A 15,582-nucleotide genomic window follows, 5' to 3' on the forward strand; every position below is an offset into this window, starting at 1 on the left:
AATCTGCCTGCAATGCAGGAGACACGGGTTCGATCTCTGGGTCGGGAAGATTCTCTGGAGAGGGAAATGGCTACCCACTCTAGTATTTATGTCTACACACAGTTACTGGTGGAAGCAGATTGGAACTGTGATTTGACTGATTCCAAAGCAATCCAAGTGGCAAGTTATAAAGTACCAAGCATTAGAGCTACATAATGCAGGCATTTACACATGACTCTAGTTTATAAGGCTTATTGTTAGACTGCAGGGGAAGACTGCATTCCAAAATGTACGCCAGAGTGAGCAACAACTCCAAATGTAAAAACTGTGATTAGAAGATGTCCCACGCTGTGATTTGGTATTCCAATATTCTGAAAGTTTCAATCCCAAATTAATATGAAATCTCATCACTCACCAGAAAGGAATCCAGATTCAGCTACTACTAACCTTGTCAGAAAATTACCTGCAAAGGTGAAATCAGGTTCACACACAAGACCTTTACATGTTTTAAAGAAACATCAGAGAGCAATCTGAGAAAAACAGCACCAAACATGGGGAATTCTTACCAATCAAGCCTTGTGGTTTGGCCACTGTACTGACAAGAGACTATGACCTGGACATAGACAAGGGAGAGCATTTGTTATAGAGGAGCTTAAAGGTAACCCAATAACATTAGCACTTTTTGTCATGATCACCTTACCCAAACCCATTCATCCCACGGTGTAACTGAACAGGAAACACAGGGGTCAGGGAGACTTAAGCATGCAAATCTCAAATCTTATCCCCAGCGTCCAATACCTGAATCCGTTGAAAATTTTTAACAGTGACACCAAGTGTTGAATATGTTAGAAGTCAGAGACTCTGACCTGGACATAGACAAGGGAGAGTATTTGTTATAGAGGAGCTTAAATGTAACCCAATAACATTAGCACTTTTTGTCATGATCACCTCACCCAAACCCATTCATCCCACGGTGTAACTGAACAGGAAACACAGGGATCAGGGAGACATTAGCATGCAAATCTCAAATCTTATCCCCAGCTTTCAATACCTGAATCCATTGAAAATTTTTAACAGTGACACCAAGTGTTGAATATGTTAGAAGTCAGCTGAACTACCAGACCTGTCTTACAGTTAAAATGAGCAGTCTCTCTCAAACTTAGAGACTGAAGGCTTAGTATGCATGAAACATGATACGTGGTCCCAGTAATGTCTGTAGGAGCAGGAAAATGCCCAAAATGTATGGAAGGGTAAAGATTTGGAAGCGTATGACCTACATATTACCTTAATTGCTGGCCTATGCCTTCAGGACTCCTACCAAATATCACAATGAGGGTAAGTAGGCTGGCAGACTAACATTCCCTGCTCCCCCCACTTGGTCCATGAATCTCATCCCTCCCCCTTTTCCATAGATAGACCTGGGCTCTAAAATTACATTCAGATCCACATTCTCATACCTGTTGAAACAGAGGAATTTAAGCAGCACCCTGCACTCTTGACTCCCAAAGTTTGTTTTCTACAATCTAGTCCATTCCATATGTCGACTGTCTGCTATTGGCTTTCCTAAAAGAATAAAAAGAAAAGTCAAAATTCTGGTTTTAAAAAGTAGAAGTGAGGTTTCTCTGAAATTCAAGCAGTCTGATTTTGCCAAATGTCTCTGTAACAGTAGCACTCACAGTGTACAGAGGAATACAGACAAGTATGGGTAAAAACATGCTCCTGCCCAATGAAAACAACTAGCTGGAGAAACACGGTCTCTACCATCGAGTTGGGCAGCAGTGTCCAGGAGTGACCCTGCCACTGCTGGTAGTTCCTATCTCTAGAGACGCAGGGAAGGGGTCCAACACCTTGTGTAATGAGCCAGGAGACAGCAGAGTTGCCCTCTGCCCAACACCCCTCACCTCTCCCTACACAGCAACGCACTTATTCATCTGGCTGGTTCTGGTTCTGGTTCCTTTTTCTTCATGTTACAAGTCCACAGATTTATCAGTACTGGACTTTTCCACAGCAGGTCCTCAAAAAGGTAGTAACTTAACAAATCTGCAAGGAGACTTGCCTGAGGGTGGGCAGCTTAGCACCACAGAAGGAAAGTTACTTAACCTGGAAACTTATTTAGGTGAGTGGCTGGAACAAACATCCCTTTTCCCCCCTTATCCAGAGGAACTTTTGGAAATGGTTGGTGGGTACCCAATCATGCAGAGTGAAATATAATGTAAGGGACAGCATTCATCTTGTGGCTCCAAGATCAGATGAGATTGCTACTGCAGAGGTCTGAGTGCCCCTTCAAAGTGAACCACAGTTCATCCTGCTTTAATCAAACATCACAGGGAAAGTATGAAATATTAGGCTAAAAGGCAATGTCCCTTATCTTCTATGGGGGTGGGGGTGCATCTCAAACTGATCTGTTTATTTTATTTTCAACACCATAGCTAAAGACTTTTAAACCTTTGAAATGGGACGCTGAGCTGTTCACTATACTCCACAACAACATTTCATGAGGTATTAGTGTAAGCAATCAGTAACACAGTTAGTTAGAAAATCAGAGACAGCAGAAAGCAGCTAGTATCATTAGGGGTACTTTTATGAATAATCCAAACCATTAAATAACATCGCTGCTGTCTGAAACTGAGCACAGATCCTTCAAGGTAGTAGCAATGAGAGAAAAGTAATCATCGCTAATGTTGGCTTTCGTGGATGTGTTCTTTGGAAAATATGCCCTCTAGGATTCCTACGAGCAAAGTAGATGCAATAAAGGTGCCTTCAAGCCTGACCCTTGGACCTAAATCCCACAGTCAAAAATGGGGTTTAGAACTTGAAACGGTGGTATTTGTGATGCTAGTTAATGTCCCAATGCCTAAAACCTTGGTATATCATGTAGCAGAGGCAGAAGTAGCTTTCAATCCTACCAACAATCCAACTTTTTGATTTCTAAACATAATCCAGGAAGAACATTCGGAAATCACTAGTGTTCTACCAAAAAAGGTGTCCAGCAGTCACCGAGATACTGAATACACATAATTCAGGTAGAAATCAAGAACAAACCAGACAAATTCACTAACAGCATCATTTTACCTCAAAGCAAGAATTGGGTTCCTCCCTGAGTTTGGTCTTTGGGTTTCTGAGAGACAAGGGTTTTCCGTTCACTTAATTCACCCCATAAATACATGTCAGGTAACGGAGGCACAAGCAACCATTACCGTTTAGATTTCAGAAGCCTCCACTCGCTCTATGCTTAAGCGCAAAACCCTCCGCTGGGTGTGGCCAGTAGGGGGAAGCAGCGCGTCGGGGCGGGACTTGGAATTCCCGCCGTTTTTGGTCCTGACTACCCTGGTACCCAACACTGCTGTTCTTCTTGCTTATGAACAGAACCTGTACAAATCATTTCCCCCCTGTGGAATAACAGGGGGAAATGACCTAGGAAAGAGGAACTGGACCTAAATTTTAAAATTACTATTATGTTAAATGCACACTGAGCCTGTAAAATAAAACTCAAAACTGCACAACATGACTTCACTGCCTGGAAACACAAAGCCCTCCATCTTCCCGTTACTTTCCTGATTTTTATCTTTAAATGTCTCACATCTTTCAAAGCAAATATATGCCAAAGGCTAGGGCAGAATATTTTATGGAATATTTTGATTTTACAGGAGATTTTACATGTGATTTTACAGGAGACAAAATCCAAAACGCCACTCAACTCTGGCCAATACCAGGCACTTTTGAGCATCCACTGTCCTAAAACAAGCTCGTGGCCACTCAAAATTGTCCAGGTGTGTATTTTTACACTGAAAATACCATAAGTCTATTGATTAGAAAACTTGTTTCTTATTTGTGAATTGAAGACAACATACGGAGTTTTTTGTTTTTGTTTTTTTTTTAACACAAAGCTTGTGAAAAGGACCAGGATCTACATTTAATGGATTCAAATGATACCAAACACACAATTCCTCTGTAAAAGTGCCGAACCGCACTACAAGGCAGCCTATGACAGACACTTAAGCGCATTCACTATCGTAAAACATTAAAGACTCTGCCTGATTAAATCCTGCATTTGTAAATCTTGAGTACCCCAAAATGTTTTTTTTTTAATTTTTATTAGTTGGAGGCTAATTACTTTACATCATTACAGTAGTTTTTGTTATACAGAAGGCGAGGGTGGGATGTTTCAGGAGAACAGCATTGAAACATGTATATTATCTAGGGTGAAACGGATAACCAGCTCAGGTTGGGTACATGAGACAAGTGCTCGGGCCTGGTGCACTGGGAAGACCCAGAGGGATCGGGTGGAGAGGGAGGTGGGAGGGGGGACTGGGATGGGGAGTACAAAATGTTTATTTTTAAAGAAATTTATGAAATGGGCTATAAAAGCACAATGTAGACAAATAAAACTATACCAAATACACAATTACCAAATAAAAGGCATGCAATCTGACTTAATCTTCTCCCCCTGTAAATCTAAATTTTCACAAAACCTTTCATAAGAAAACTATGAAATCCCCAACAAGGAAACTTAACTGAAACGCAAAGAGAATGAACAAACAATTGTTACATAAATTTAAAAGCCAAACTGCATCCAATATTGGCTGAAGAGAGGCTTTGGGGTATCCACCGTGTTTGTAAAACACCAAGTGCAAATAAGACCAGGCTTTTAAAGGAAAGCACATGAAAAACCCCAGGACCACGTTTGGTCAAATATGATATCAAATACACAAGCACATTAAACAAAAGCATAAAACTGCCCCAACGGTGACTGAAAGCTATTTAAAGCCATTAGGGAACAATCCCGGTGCCAATCAGACCTCTGATTTCCTCATTTCCAAGCTTAAAATGTCAGGTTTTTTTTTCTTTTTAATTAAATCAGCGTCTGAGAGGATTGATTCCAAAAATGACACAAATGAGAACTCACATGTATGGGCACCCACGCGGGCATGCACGCAGGTGGGCACGGACATGGGCATGCATGCAGGCAAGGCCACACAGGTATGGGCTCACATGCAGGCATGCAGGCGGGCACACACGTCTGCAGGCACGCAGGCAGAGGCACACACGTGGGCATGCAGGCATGTGCATGCATGCATGGGCACACATACAAGCATGCACACAGACACGCAAGCATGGGCATGCATGCAGGCACACACGTGGGGATGCACGCAGGCACAGGCACACATGTGGGCACACAGGCCTGGGCATGCAGGTAGGCACGTAGGCATAGGCACACACACAGACAAGCAGGTGGGCATGCACGTGGGCAGGCACACAGGCATAGGCACACACAGGCACCCAGGCATGTGCATGCACACCTTGGCACACATACGAGCACGCGCACAGACACACATGCATATGCATGTATGTGGGCATGCACGCAGGCATGGGCACATGGGTCTGGGCAGACACGCAGGCAGGCACGCATGTAGGCAGGCACCCAGGCATAGGCACACACGTGGGCATGTACGCATGCACATGCACACTTGGGCACACATGCCCGGACGAACACAGGCACACACGTGGGCAAGCAGGCGGGCATGCACGTGGGCAGGCGTGCATGAGCAAACATGGAGGCACGCAAGCGGGCATGCACGCAAGAACAAACATGGAGGCACGCAAGCGGGCACGCACGCAAGAACAAACATGGAGGCACGCAAGCGGGCACGCACGCAAGAACAAACATGGAGGCACGCAAGCGGGCACGCACACAAGAACAAACATGGAGGCACGCAAGCAGGCACGCACGCATGAGCAAACATGGAAGCACTCAAGTGGGCATGCGTGTGGGCGCACTCACGCACGCATGCATAGCCACACGCATGCAGACACGCTGGCACGAGGGCACATACGCAGACACATAAGCACAAAATTACTCTCAAAGGTAACCCAAGCGACTAACTGTCCCAATCCCATGCACAACGCCTCTCAGTTTGTTAAGTTTCTCCTTTTCAGGTTGAAAAGAACAGAAACGGAGGGACCAAGAATTAAATACACAATGACATTTTAAATCATGCAAAGATTTAAAATAAAAAGCCAAAATCAGCTCCCTGGCAGCCCGACTCCCCTCTACCTGCTCAGCTAACCGTCTCTTAACAAACGTTTACAAAAGGGAACCAAGACCAATATTTAAAACAAGTAAAATATTAAAGAGTTATCAAGCTGTACCATAAAGCACAACATTGTGTCCAAGTTCGGCTAAAGGACCCACACAGCCAAAACTCCAAAGCCCTCCAGACTATTAAAGTATATTATCAATTACAACATTATTAAAGTATATTCCTCTGTAAAAAGCACATTGTAAATAGTGAACTAGCAATGACAAGTAAAAATTAATTTAACCTTATTCACCTAAGAGCAGCCACTGTTTTGCCTCACCACTGAGGACCGCCTCACCGCTGAGGACCGCCTCACCCTGAGGACCGCCTCACCGCTGAGGACCGCCTCACCCTGAGGACCGCCTCACCCCTGAGGACCGCCTCACCGCTGAGGACCGCCTCACCCTGAGGACCGCCTCACCGCTGAGAAACGCCTCACCCTGAGGACCGCCTCACCACTGAGGACCGCCTCACCTCTGAGGAACGCCTCACCTCTGAGGAACGCCTCACCGCTGAAACGACCAACTCACTACGAACCCACCAAGAGACCCAGGAAAAAAAGGGCGGTAAGAAGCAAGTGCACTCCTTTTATAGCCAGCTGACGGTCTTCTCACCTATAAAGATCCTGACTGGCTGAGGCAAGAATGATTGACAGGTACACTATCCACTCACTCTTTCTCTGTATATGGAACTCGTGCCTGTATGCCAAGCATCACTCTTACTGGTGGAAAGAATTCCCGCTTCACGTGTTTGCCTTTGAACTGGGGTTGCAGGAATTGTGGGAAGCACGGGACAAACCACGCCGAGAGAGACACAAACCAGACTGTGATTGGTTCAAGCAGTGAGTTCAAACTATTTCAATGGTCCTAGGCAGCTTTGCATTGCGTTTGCCTCCTTCTAGAAAGTTCTTTGCCGCCATTTCTACTCTGGGGGTAAAATTAAAGTGCAATAGGGGAAAATTAAAGTGAGATATCAAATCTCTCAGCAGCGACTTTAATTCCCCACAGCAACTATATTTGAGAGGGCTTGCTTAGGAAGCACATATACTAAAATTGGAAAAAAGAAATGGAGATGATACTGAGCTAGGAATCCATCTGAGGGGTAAAGTGAGCCTAAAGAGCTGCCCACCTGACAACTGCACAAACAAATGCACTAGGGGCATGAAATGGGGTGGGGGGTCCAACCAGTAACGTTTAGATACACAGAATGGAAACTACCTCACTGAGCATGAGCAGTTGGGTGTGCGTTCACACTGCAGGGAGGATGGGCTGTGAGAGAACTGGGGGATGGGATCATGAGGACAACTAGGAAATGGTCAGAATCGTTTGAACTCGTGGCCCTCTAGCCGCAGTGTTCATGTTTTACCGATTACTAGAGTCATCGTCCCTTTTGTATGGTTCTTCTCATTGGCACATCCCCTCCCCCTTTTCACTTCAGTGCCCCTGCCCCCAGGGCCCCGCTCCAGTGCAGCCTCCTGCATGAGGCCTTCCTGATTCTCTTTCCCCACTCCAGCAGGTAACGGGCTCTCTCCTGGTGCTGTCGGGTGGGCACTAGGGGGAAAATATCAGAGCTGGAGTGGACACGAGTGTTGGGGACTCTGGGATCCATTAGCACTGGGCTGGACTAGGTGAGAAGGCTCCAGGGCTGTTATTTTTTTTTTCAGGTTTGGACTTGGTTGCAGACATTCTAGAAATTTCAGAGTAAACAAACAACATAGTAACCCATACCTACCCCTGACTGGTCAGGGTAGTTTAAAGTCAAGCTACAAGTTGAAAACCAACTTGGTAACCTAGGTAACATACAACAATCAACCGGATTGGTCAAAATCACTACATGGTAATAATAGTTCCTACTGGGCAGGAATATACCATCATGACAGGAAACTGGAGGGGTGGATGGAGTGAGCTAAATGATATGAACCAGACAAGTGCCCTTGGGCAGTTAGGGCATGTGATGGGGGTGGTATGGTCTGCTATTTCAATTTTTTCTACTGGACTCTCCAGAGGCCTTCAGGTGGAGAGAACAGGTTAGAAGAATTAAAATTCTCATCCCTTGGAAGTCCTAATTATTTGATTAAGATTGGATGACCAAAGTGTGGTTCTTAAATCCCCTGCATCCATACCAGTACAGGGCTGCCTTTTTTGTTGTTCAGTTCAGGTCAGTCACTCAGTTGTGTCCAACTCTTGTGACTCCATGGACTGCAGCATGCCAGGCTTCCCTATCCATTGCCAACTCCTGAAGCTTGCTCAAATCGGGTGGAGAGGGAGGTGGGAGGGGGGATTGGGATGGGGAATACATGTAAATCCATGACTGATTCATGTCAATGTATGACAAAAAACCACTACAATATTGTAAAGTAATTAGCCTCCAACTAATAAAAATAAATGGAAAAAAAATAATAAAAAATAAAATGGATAACCAACAAGGACCTACTGTATAGCACAGGGAACTCTGCTCAATGTTATGTGGCAGCCTGAATGGGAGAGGAGTTTGGGGGAGAATGGATACATGTGTATGTATGGCTGAGTCCCTTTGCTGTCCACCTGAACTGTCACGACGTTGTTAATCGTCTACACTACAATATAAAACAAAAAGTTTTAAAAAAATTCTTACTGATTTGTTGTTGTTGTTATTAAGGTGATATTCACATAACAGATAATGAAATTTAACATTTCAAAGTGAGCAATTCAGTGGCATTTAGTTCATTTATAATGTGCAACAACCACTTCTATGTCATTCCAGAATATCTTCATCACCTTAAAAGGAAATCCAGAACCTTTTAAGCAGTTGATTCCCATTCCCCATCCCCTCAGCCTCTTGACAACCACCAGTCTGCTTTCTGTCTGTATAGATTTGCCTTTTCTAGAAGATTCATATGAATGGAATCACACAGTATGTGAGCTTTGTGTCTGACATCTTTCACTTAGCTTACTGATTTTGAGATTCCTCTAACACATATTCATAATTATTTGTTTATGCAGATATCTTCTAAATCAGATAGAAGAAAAATATAGTTACCAAAAAAATCCCTTTATACTTTAACACCTATATAGTTACCTTTACTGATACTTTTTATTTCTTCATGTGGATTCAAGTTACTCTCTATTTTCTTTTAATTTTATCATGAAGAACTGCCAAAAAATTTCTTGTAAGGGCAGCTGTGCTAGCAATAAATTCTTTCTTTATGTTTATCTGGTAATATCTTAATTTATCCTTATTCTTTCTTATTTTTGTTGTTCAGTTTAGTTCAGTCGCTCAGTCATGTCCAACTCTTTGTGACCCCATGAACTACAACACACGCCAGGCCTCCCTGTCCATCACCAACTCCTGGAGTTTACTCAAACTCATGTCCATTGAGTGGGTGATGCCATCCAACCACCTCATCCTCTGTCTGTCCCCTTCTCCTCCTGCCTTCAATCTTTCCCAGCATCAGGGTCTTTTCAAATGAGTCAGCTCTTCGCATCAGGTGGCCAAAGTATTGGAGTTTCAGCTTCAGCATCAGTCCTTCCAATGAATATTCAGGACTGATTTCCTTTAGGATGGACTGGTTGGATCTCCTTGCAGTCCAAGAGACTCTCAAGAGTCTTCTCCAACACCACAGTTCAAAAGCATCAATTCTTTGATGCTCAGCTTTCTTTATAGTCCAGTTCTCACATCCATACGTGACTACTGAAAAAACCATTGCCTTAACTAGATGGAATTTGTTGACAAAGTAATGTCTTTGCTTTTTATTTTTTTTTTCTTTTTTTTTTAGTTCTACCACTTTATTGCTACCAACCCATCTCCCTCCACCCTCGTGCACACATGCTCAGTCATGTAATCCCATGGACTTCAGCCCGCCAGGCTCCTCTGTCCATGGACTTTTCCAGGCTGGAGTGGGTTGCCATTTCCTTCTCCATGTCTCTGCTTTTTAATATGCTGTCTAGGTTGGTCATAACTTTTCTTCCAAAGAGTAAGCATCTTTTAATTTCATGGCTGCAGTCACCATCTGCAGTGATTTTTGGAGCCCCCCCAAAATAAAGTCTGTTACTGTTTCCACATTTCCCCATCTATTTGCCATGAAGTGATGGGACCAGATGTCATGATCTTTAGTTTTCTGAATGTTGAGTTTTAAGTCAACTTTTTCACTCTCCTCTTTCACTTTCATCAAGAGGCTCTTTAGTTCTTCTTCACTTTCTGCCATAAGGGTGGTGTCATCTGCATATCTGAGGTTATTGATATTTCTCCTGGAAATCTTGATTCCAGCTTGTGCTTCATCCAGCCCAGCGTTTCTCATGATGTACTCTGCATATAAGTTAAATAAGCAGGGTGACAATATACAGCCTTGACGTACTCCTTTTCCTATTTGGAACCAGTCTGCTGTTCCATGTCCAGTTCTAACTGTTGCTTCTCTGACCTGCATACAGGTTTCTCAAGAGGCAGGTCAGGTGGTCTGGTATTCCCATCTCTTTCAGAATTTTCCACAGTGTGTGGCAATCCACACAGTCAAAGGCTTTGGCATAGTCAATAAAGCAGAAATAGATGTTTTTCTGGAACTCTCTTGCTTTTTTGATGATCCAACAGATGTTGGCAATTTGATCTCTGGTTCCTCTGCCTTTTCTAAAACCAGCTTGAACATCTGGAAGTTCACAGTTCACGTATTGCTGAAGCCTGGCTTGGAGAATTTTGAGCATTACTTTACTAGCATGTGAGATGAGTGCAATTGTGCGGTAGTTTGAGCATTCTTTGGCATTACCTTTCTTTGGGATTGGAATGACAACTGACCACTAATGAGTCACAGTGGTGACTAGTCGCAACTGACCTGTGACCACTGATGAGTTTTCCAAATTTGCTGGCATATTGAGTGCAGCACTTTCACAGCATCATCTTTTAGGATTTGAAATAGCTCAACTGGAATTTCATCACCTCCACTAACTTTGTTCATAGTGAAGCTTTCTAAGGCCCACTTGACTTCACATTCCACGATGTCTGGCTCTAGGTGAGTGATCACACCATGGTGATTATCTGGGTCATGAAGATCTTTTTTGCACAGTTCTTCTGTGTATTCTTGCCACCTCTTCTTCATATCTTCTGCTTCTGTTAGGTCCCTACCATTTCTGTCCTTTATTGAGCCCATCTTTGCATGAAATGTTCCTTTGGTATCTCTAATTTTCTTAAAGAGATTTCTAGTCTTTCCCATTCTATTGTTTTCCTCTATTTCTTTGCATTGATCACTAAGGAAGGCTTTCTTATCTCTCCTTGCTATTCTTTGGAATTCTGCATTCAAATGGGTATATCTTTCCTTTTCTCCTTTGCTTTTCACTTCTTTTCTCAGCTATTTGTAAGGCCTCCTCAGACAGCCATTTTGCTTTTTGCATTTCTTTTTCTTGGGGATGGTCTTGATTCCTGTCTCCTGTACAATGTCATGAACCTCCGTCCATAGTTCATCAGGTACTCTGTCTATCAGATCTAATCCCTTGAATCTATTTCTCACTTCTACTACATAATTGTAAGGGATTTGATTTAGGTCATACCTTAATGGTCTAGTGGTTTTCCCTACTTTCTTCAATTTAAGTCTGAATTTGGCAATAAGGAGTTTACGATTTAAGCCACAGTCAGCTCCCAGTCTTGTTTTTGCTGACTGTATAGAGCTTCTCCATCTTTGGCTGCAAAGAATATAATCAATCTGATTTTGGTATTGACTATCTGGTGATGTCCATGTGTAGAGTCTTCTCTTGTGTTGTTGGAAGAGGGTGTTTGCTATAAGCAAACTCTGTTGGCAAAACTCTGTTAGCCTTTGTCCTGCTTCATTCTGTACCCCAAGGCCAAATTTGCCTATTACTCCAGGTGTTTCTTGATTTTTTACTTTTGCATTCCAATATCCTATAATGAAAAGGACCTCTTTTTTTGCATGTTAGTTCTAGAAGGCCTTATAGGTCTTCATAGAACCGTTCAACTTCAGCTTCTTCAGCATTACTGGTCAGGGCATAGACTTGAATTACTGTGATATTGAATGGTTTGCCTTGGAAACGAACAGAGATCATTCTGTCATTTTTGAGATTGCATCCAAATATTTTTGTTGTAGTAAACTAAAAATAACATGCATTTACTGCTTTAGCTATTTAAAGTATACAATTCAGTAGCGTTAAGTACATTCATAATGTTGTGCAACAATCCCCACTGTTGAGTTCCAAACTTTAAAAAAATTCATCCCCAAAAGATACCCTATACCTATTAAGCAGTCATTCCTCATCATTAATAAAAAAAAGTGGCAGTAATGGAGGAATAGAAGTACAAAAAGTCTATAAGACATAGAAAGTAAATATTAAAATGACAAGCACACACCTTAAATTATGAATAATTAAATTAATTGCACATGAATTGCACTCTAAATGAAACACTGCAATGAAAAGGCAAAGGTCAGTAGAGTGGATTTTAAAAATGATCTGATCACCAGCCCAGGTTGGATGCATGAGACAAGTGCTCGGGCCTGGTGCACTGGGAAGACCCAGAGGGATCGGGTGGAGAGGGAGGTGGGAGGGGGGACCGGGATGGGGAATACATGTAAATCCATGGCTAATTCATTTCAATGTATGACAAAAACCACTGCAATGTTGTAAAGTAATTAGCCTCCAACTAATAAAAATAAATGGAAAAAAAAAATAAAAATGATCTGACTATATATTATCTAAACTATATACACTTTGCATTCAGACAGAAATAAGTTGAGAAGTAAAAAAAATGAAAAAGATACACCATGTAAATAATAATCAAAGAGAGCTGGAACAGCTATTTTAATACCAGACAAAATAGACTTAAAGACAAAAATGATTACTAGAGACAAAGAACTTTTTCTAATGAGAAAAGGTGAAATCACTCCAGAAGTTATTATCATTTATAAATGTGAATGTAACTAACAACAGAATCCCAAAGTACATGAAGCAAAAAGTAACAAAGCTGAAAGGAGAAATGAACAATTTAAAATTAATAGTTGAAGGCATTAATGCTTTCGATAATGGATTGAATAAATAGAAGAACAAAAATCAACAGGGAAAGAGAAGACTTGATTGATATTGTGAACCAATTAGACAAGAAACTATAGAACACTCCACCCCAAAACAGCAAAAAACACATTATTCTGAAATTCACATGGAACTAACTACAGGATAGACCATATACAGGCCATAAATCAAGTCTTATTAAATTGAAAGGCAATGAAATTAGACAAAGTGTCTTCACAAAACAACAATGGGATGTAGTTACAAGTTCATAAAATAAATAAATTTGATAAATTCACAAATATGTGAAAATGAACACCCACCTTAATAAGCAATGGGCCAATGGAAACTAAAATACAACATAACAAAACTTGTGTGATGCAAGAAAAGCAGTACTTTTAGAGATAACTTTGCACATGTAAACACCTATATTAAAGACCTATACATAGAAAACTATAAAACACTGATGAAAGAAATCAAAGAGGACACAAGCAGATGGAGAAATATACCGTGTTCATGGATTGGAAGAATCAATATTGTCAAAATGGCTATACTACCCAAAGTAATCTATAGATTCAATGCAATCCCTATCAAACTACCAACAGTATTTTTCACAGAACTAGAACAAATAATTTCACAATTTGTATGGAAATACAAAAAACCTCGAATAGCCAAAGTAATCCTGAGAAAGAAGAATGGAACTGGAGGAATCAATCTGCCTGACTTCAGACTCTACTACAAAGCCACAGTCATCAAGACAGTATGGTACTGGCACAAAGACAGAAATATAGATCAATGGAACAGAATAGAAAGCCCAGAGATAAATCCACGAACCTATGGTCACCTTATCTTCGACAAAGGAGGCAAGGATATACAATGGAAAAAAGATAACCTCTTTAACAAGTGGTGCTGGCGGAAAACTGGTCAACCACCTGTAAAAGAATGAAACTAGAACACTTTCTAACACCATACACAAAAATAAACTCAAAATGGATTAAAGATCTAAATGTAAGACCAGAAACTATCAAACTCCTAGAGGAGAACATAGGCAAAACACTCTCCGACATAAACCACAGCAGGATCCTCTATGACCCACATCCCAGAATTTCAGAAATAAAAGCAAAAATAAACAAATGGGACCTAATGAAACTTAAAAGCTTTTGCACAACAAAGGAAACTATAAGCAAGGTGAAAAGACAGCCCTCAGATTGGGAGAAAATAATAGCAAACGAAGCAACAGACAAAGGATTAATCTCAAAAATATACAAGCAACTCCTCCAGCTCAACTCCAGAAAAATAAATGACCCAATCAAAAAATGGGCCAAAGAACTCAACAGACACTTCTCCAAGGAAGACATACAGATGGCTAACAAACACATGAAAAGATGCTCAACATCACTCATTATCAGAGAAATGCAAATCAAAACCACAATGAGGTACCATTATACTGCAGTCAGGATGGCTGCTATCCAAAAGTCTACAAGCAATAAATGCTGGAGAGGGTGTGGAGAAAAGGGAACCCTCTTACACTGTTGGTGGGAATGCAAATTAGTACATCCACTATGGAAAACAGTGTGGAGATTTCTTAAAAAGCTGGAAATAGAACTGCCGTATGACCCAGCAATCCCACTTCTGGGCATACACACCAAGGAAACCAGATCTGAAAGAGACACATGCACCCCAATGTTCATCGCAGCACTGTTTATAATAGCCAGGACATGGAAGCAACCCAGATGCCCATCAGCAGACGAATGGATGAGGAAGCTGTGGTACATATACACCATGGAATATTACTCAGCCATTAAAAAGAATTCATTTGAATCAGTTCTAATGAGATGGATGAAACTGGAGCCCATTATACAGAGCGAAGTAAGCCAGAAAGATAAAGACCATTACAGTATACTAACACATATATATGGACTTTAGAAAGATGGTAACGATAACCCTATATTCAAAACAGAAAAAGAGACTCAGATGTATGGAACAGACTTGTGGACTCTGGGAGAAGGCGAGGGTGGGATGTTTCAGGAGAACAGCATTGAAACATGTATATTATCTAGGGTGAAACAGATCACCAGCCTTGGTTGGGTGCATGAGACAAGTGCTTGGACCTGGTGCACTGGGAAGACCCAGAGGGATCGGGTGGAGAGGGAGGTGGGAGGGGGGACTGGGATGGGGAGTACATGTAAATCCATGGCTAATTCATATCAATGTATAACAAAAACTACTGTAATGATGTAAAGTAATTAGCCTCCAACTAATAAAAATTAAAAAAAAAAAAAAAAAGAAATAAATCAATATCCTAAACTTTCACCATAAGGAAGTAAAGTATGAAGAACCAACTAAAATGAATGCAAACAAAGGAAAAATATAATCAAGATTAAAGGAAAAACCAATGAATGGAAATTGCAAAATAATAGTGACTATCAACAAGGTAGAAAGTTGGTTATTTGAAAGATTAGCAAAGTGAAAAATTTTTAGCTAAACTGACCAAGAAAAAAAAATAATACTAAATATACAAAAATCAACTAGAGGACTTTGCCACT

At 41.5% G+C, this 15,582-nt stretch overlaps 1 non-coding gene across 1 annotated transcript; it reads right to left on the reverse strand.

Annotated features, from left to right (window-relative positions):
* Window positions 1–541: 541 nt before the first annotated feature.
* LOC110152741 (uncharacterized) lies at window positions 542–6,603 on the reverse strand. The gene is made up of 4 exons (XR_011486649.1): window positions 6,552–6,603; window positions 1,437–1,542; window positions 778–845; window positions 542–592 (listed from the first exon to the last, which is right to left on the reverse strand). It is a non-coding gene; the product is annotated as an uncharacterized protein (transcript).
* Window positions 6,604–15,582: the final 8,979 nt, after the last annotated feature.

Source organism: Odocoileus virginianus, unplaced genomic scaffold (assembly GCF_023699985.2).
Source record: "Odocoileus virginianus isolate 20LAN1187 ecotype Illinois unplaced genomic scaffold, Ovbor_1.2 Unplaced_Contig_58, whole genome shotgun sequence".
NCBI classification, from domain to species: domain Eukaryota; kingdom Metazoa; phylum Chordata; class Mammalia; order Artiodactyla; family Cervidae; genus Odocoileus; species Odocoileus virginianus.